Genomic DNA, 6,265 nt, shown 5'->3' on the forward strand with positions numbered 1-6,265 from the left:
TTCAAAAATGATTTTTATCATTGAATTTCTAATGAGTTTTACATTGAATTATATAGGTGAAGATATATATTAAAATTTTATGGTATAGGTAAAGAAACAACAAAAATACATCTCTAAGTGTGAAATTATAGCTGTGACATATCACTTAAGAGTTTCTGTTTAACGTTTTCACTACAACATTTTCACCTCGTAAATTTTCTGGGGACATTTCTATCACTGTATGTGAAGTAGGAAGAACTTTAGTACTTCAGTATTTAATACAGGATATTCAAAATGGAAAATTAGCTTGGTATTCTTACTGGAGTCATAAATTCCTGAGGATTTCCATGTTTATCACAACTGGTGCTCCTTCCCAGTTTGCATCTGTTTCAAAGGTAAAAGCTTGAACATAAGCCAAAACCAATTCTTAAATTAGGAATGGAGGTCTGCTTCCTCTTTGCAATGATTTGCCCCTTTGTCTTTAAATATTACAGCAATTACTTAACAAATATCGAAAATAATGAGGCGAGGCACTTCTGCACAAGTAAAAGTAAATATAATTGTTCCTATATAACCATTGACCAACTATAGTCTCACCTTCATTATAAAGACAACTATATATTATATAAAAGGAAATAATAGTATAGATCTAGAGGAAAGCAGAGCATAATGAAAATGCATAGGAGGATTCCAATGGACTCACATGTGAACCCACATTAATACATGCAATGGCATAGACAGAGGATCAATTACTGAAATTATGAGAGTTTAGAAACAGCTCAGAGATGAGCTATTTTTGAGGCTGCTTTTATACAAAGATGGTGTGTACAGTGTAAAGAGGTTCACAGACTGCTTAAATCTACTTCCTTGACTACGGAGCTTAGTGAAATGCCTTCTTATTCACGAGCTACTTTGGATACTAAAACACCTTTTAACTTTATTTACTTCACCCTGAGTCCCTATCTAAATGCCTGACAGATAAAATGTGAACACAAATAAGACTTCAGTTTTAAGTATTCAGTAGCTTCTTATAATAGCATTTCTTTCAGTCAACCACTAATTTTGTAATAAAATTCTATATGTAGAATTTATCAAAGATAAAATGCTTTTGGAAAATCACTTTCATACATTAAGTACATTCTAAGATAATTTTCAAAGTACTTAAAGAATATTTACTCGTCATAAAATTTTTTGGATTATCAAAGAAAAATATTGAAAGAGAAAAAATGTCAACAGAAAGGAGGGAATCTGTGTTTAAGAGAATAAATCAGAATTTTTCTCTTTGAATATTTAATCATTTGCAGTAGCATAACAGATTGTAACAGTTCGGAATATATAATAACAAAGAGTAGGCAAAAATTAAGTTTCCCTATGAATATATTTAGTGACAAACTTACTCCATTACACAGTTCATAAAAACATATATTATTTTTCCTAAATAGAATTGAAATTTTTCAATGTGGGATAACTGCAGGTTATGAAAAAAACAACAAAACAAACAAACAAAAAATCAAAACAGAAGCCGAGGACAATGAGGTAATTTTTAGTTCTGAATAAATCATCCCACAGATGAGGCATGAAGAGATCAAGGCTGGAGACAATGTTTCCACGGTGACCCAGTTCGTATTCCTGGGATTCTCCGACCTTCCCAACCTCCAAGTGTTTCTCTTCGGGATGGTCTCTGTAATCTACTTGATTATCTTAATTGGAAATGGCTTCTTAATTGTGATAACCAGTCTCGATCCTGCACTACAGAAGCCCATGTATGTTTTCCTATCAAATTTTTCTTTTCTGGAAATCTGTTAAGTATCAGTCACTCTCCCTAGGATTCTGTGCGACCTTTGGACTCAAGACAGAGGAATTTCTTTTCTAGCTTGTGCCACACAAATGTGCTTCATTCTAATGCTGGCAGCCACTGAAAGTATCCTTGTGACAGTGATGTCCTGTGACCGCTATGTGGCCATCTGCAACCTTCTGCACTATCCTCTGGTCATGAACCCAACCAAGTGCACTCAGCTGGCAGTGGGCTCCTGGTTCGGTGGCATGCCATTCCAATTAGGGCAAACCTGTCAGTCTCTTCATTTCTGTAAGTCTAACAAAATAGACAATTTCTTCTGTGACGTACCCCCTGTACTCAAGCTGGCCTGTGGGAACACTTCTGATAATGAGCTGTATGTTTATGCCGTGGCTATCTTACTTGCAGCAATTCCTTTTATGTTGATGCTTGCAACTTAGAGCAAAATTATTGCCACTGTCCTAAGGTTTCCAACTGCTTAGGGACAAGCGAAAGCACTCTCCACATGCTCTTCCCACCTGGTTGTGGTGGTTTCGTTTTTTGGATCAGCCTCTATTACCTACTTGATAGCAAAGTCCACACATTCTGCTGTATCTGACAAACTCCTCTCTCTGTTCTACACCATTGTGACCCCCATGTTCAACGCCATGATATACAGCCTTAGGAACAAGGATTTGATTGCTTCCCTGAGAAGATTATTGATTAAAGAATAGTGCCATCCACTCACATATGAGTGACAGATTCGTCTCCCATAATTATAACAGAAGCCTTTCAAACCTATATATCCCCTTTATGATAGATATTAATAATTTCTAGATATGATCTCCTTATTACTTTTGAAAAATAACATTTACTATGTTTAAAAGTATACTAAAGAAATTAATCCTCAATGTTGTAATTCAGATGAAAAATATTTTATTTATTAAATGTTGTTTCTGATATTAGTATAAAATGCATTCTCTACAGCTATCAACCCCCATTCTTCCTTACACATCTCTTTCTCACATGCATAAGTTTTGGTTTTTAGTGTGTGTGTGTGTGTGTGTGTGTGTGTGTGTGTGTGTGTGTGACTTAATAGATTGTAACTGAGGACATCTGTGTTGCCATGGGTTTGGAAATGTCCATTTGAGCTTGATGAGATCAGCACGGGTACAAAAGAGAAGGCATTGCCTCCTCCTCTTCCAGGATCTGTGAAGTCATAGCTCAGCAGGGAGGAGCTTGGTCCATCTCTCTTCTATAATAATAATTATTGCTAACAGAAGCAGTTTAGCGCCAGCCCACTGAGGGCAAATGCAGCTCTATGAGTCAAGTTTTCAAGGGCTTTACATGCCCCCATGATGACCTTCATGACCCTCCTCCCTAGCCTCTGATTCTGCTATGCTTTCTGCCCTCTTTTTGCAATATTCTTCTTGAAGCCTTAGACAGGGTGATATAAATGTCTTATTCATGGCTGAACACTCAGGTTTCACACTCAGCAGATTGAATAGCCGTAAGTCTGTGCATTCAATATACATAAAAATACGTTTATCGAGGATCCTATTCAAAAACAACAAGAACTCAGTCTATTCACATGTGAGTTATTTATTTTTTTAAACCATTCATCCTAATAATGTCCCAAATCCTCACACCTTGACTTCCCCAGACTTTGGTGTTTCTTTTCTTCTTTTTTGCTTTTGTTTTTATATGCATGGCTAGTTTAACTGAATTCATTTATTTGCATGTGCCTGAATGGGTTTATTTGCCCCACATGTGAGCAGGTGCCTGAGGAGGCCAGACAAGGTATCAGAGGAGTTAGAGGTGATTGTGAGCTGCCCAATGAGGAGGTTGGGAAGAGAACCTAGTCTTCTGCAACAGACAGAACTGTTATGAATCGCAGAGCCATCTCCCCATCTCATTTATTTTCTTAATGACTAAAATTCAGACTGGGGTGAGGTGCAATATCAACATAGTCTTAATCTGTGTTTAAGTTTACTTAAAATGCAATCTCATATATTGTCCCAAGCACTGAACCGTACGTGCTGTAATACTGACCTACCAGGTAAGATGTGTCCACTGGTACAGGAGTGGCATGGCTCTTAGGAAGAAAGACAACTGCCTTCTGATCAGAGACCTGCTTCACAGCAGAGAATTCATGTCTGCTATTGTAAACCTTGCCAAAAATACACTGAAAACGAAGTCATAGAGCCTAGGGAGGAACCTATTGATGTTAATTTTCTAAATGATCCTTTTGTCAAATACCCTTCTAATTATTTACGGTATGTCCATAGATCATATCCCTATTAATTGGTCATAACTGGTCAAAGAGCGGAGAATCAATGACTCTTATTATCCCCAGACATAGGTAGGACATCTATGTCAACCACCTTCATCCCAAGGTCCATGGGACAATAGAAAGAGCCAGAGGATGGGGAGGAGAGCTGTGAAATGCTGTTTCATGGATAAACATAGCTGTTGCAAACACAAGACAGCACTCACAGTATCTGTGATTGCCTTCAGAATCCTGTACACAATCAAGCTAGGAAAATTCCAGCATGTATGGGAGAGGGGTTCCTGAGGTTCCAACCCCAGCTGAATTGCAATTACCAGTTGATGTGATTGGGGTAGGGAAAATCAGTTTCACTTTTTAAAATTCTTTTGAGGATTTCATACATTAGTATTATATTTTCATCATTTTTACCCCTCTCTCACCCCCTCTAGGTAGTCAGGACTCCCCTCAGGATCCCACAAATCTCTTTTAATTTCCTGACCACTTCTTTTATTATTATTGTTACATACACATGTATACAATCTGCTGAGTCAATTTAGAAAACCACTTGGACTTGGATGATCTATCAGAGCACTTCTTTCTGCAAAAAAAAAAAATTGGTTCTCTCTACTTCGGTAGCCATTAATTACCTATAGCTCTTCATCTAGAGGTGAGACCTTATAGAATTTCCTATCTACACATTGGCATGTCTAATGGTATTGTCATTATGCAACTATTACTTAGCTAACTATACCACTGAGGTTCCATGAGCACATCTTTGTCATGTGCAGAAGACACTACCTCACATCCAGTTCCTCTGCTCTTACAATCTTTTGCCCCTCTTCTGACCTAAAGGTATAGGGGGTGCATTATAGAATATCAGTTAGAGCTGGTCTCCCAAGATTAACTTATCCTCTACGTTTTGACCAGTTATGGAACTTTGTAATATTCTCCATCTGTTACAGAGAGTAGTTTCTTTGATTAACATTGTTAGCTACATTCATTTATGTATATAAAGATGAGTATTTAGAATATGGTAAGAGATTATATTGGTTTAGGAAAGTGGTACAGTCAGTTTGACTCTAGGGTCTCTGACCTCTTCAATCATGGGTATTTGTCTGTTTCAAAAATTGCATTCTATCAAGTGACTTTAATTCCACTTAGGTAGCTGATAGAAGAACAAAGATAAAAGTGTCAATATTGCACCATTAGGTATATATTCCTGGGATAGTTAGTGTTGTGGTTCATAGGCTTTACTGCTGGTTAGGACTATTGATAATTTTCTCCTTGGTAGGTTGCTTAGCAGCTTCTAATACTGGAAGTGCAAGGCATCGGGAAGGCAGCGTCCAGGTCAATTCCAGTTCAAGTCCTCCAAGTCTTGTGTAAGAGGTGTGTGGTGTCTTCAGCATAGACTCTTACCTTGAAGTTCTAGGAGGCAATCAAGGGCTATGATAGCTTTCAGAAGGAAGCGAGGCATCATGTCACATACCTATAGACAGGAAATGAACTAATCAGGGTTTGGACCAAGCTTCACTGAAACTGTTTCCTTCTAGACTGTATATGTCTGGATCAAGTAGGTAAACCTAGTTTCTCTTGAGCCAAAGCAACACTTGCATAATACAGAGAAACATAAAGGATCTCTGTAGCTCTAGGCAACCCAATACTTGTCTGCATCCGTTTAATCCAAATCTGTAACTGGGTGTGCAGTACAAGCCAGAGGAGTGGACTGAAAATTAAAAACAGCTCTGTATCCCTATAAACCTATTCAGACATTTGACGAACTTCCTTAAATTTCTCATTATCCCTTCTATTCTGGAAATATGCAGGCATTTTCATCTTTATATATAAATCTTTTGGGGGGGAGTCTTTTTGAGACAGGGTCCCCTGTAGCCCCAGCTGTCCTGGAACTCACTATGTAGACCAGGCTGGCCTTGAACTCACAGAGATCTGCCTGCCTCTGCCTCCCAAGTGCTGGGATTAAAGGCATGCACCACCACACCCGGCCTTAACGTGACAGTTTTTAATAGGGGGGCAGTCTTGCCGATTTGAGCTTTCCAATAAGCCTTACATTGAGACACAATAACATTCACATAAATCTCCCATTTATTGTGAGAATTTACAAAGCAATTAATATTTATTCCTATATGTATAAATATAGAGAGATGAACAATTATCTTAAATATATTATTATAATGCACAAACTTTGAGATGTCCTTGTAAGTCTTGAAGCAGGTTTTAAATGACCA

General features: G+C 37.8%; 1 pseudogene; it reads left to right on the forward strand.

Annotated features, from left to right (window-relative positions):
* Positions 1 to 1,548: 1,548 nt before the first annotated feature.
* LOC103747500 lies at positions 1,549 to 2,487 on the forward strand (annotated as a pseudogene).
* The last annotated feature ends 3,778 nt before the right edge of the window (positions 2,488 to 6,265 follow it).

The sequence above is a fragment of the Nannospalax galili genome, unplaced genomic scaffold (genome assembly GCF_000622305.1).
Source record: "Nannospalax galili isolate Female #2095 unplaced genomic scaffold, S.galili_v1.0 scaffold565, whole genome shotgun sequence".
NCBI classification, from domain to species: domain Eukaryota; kingdom Metazoa; phylum Chordata; class Mammalia; order Rodentia; family Spalacidae; genus Nannospalax; species Nannospalax galili.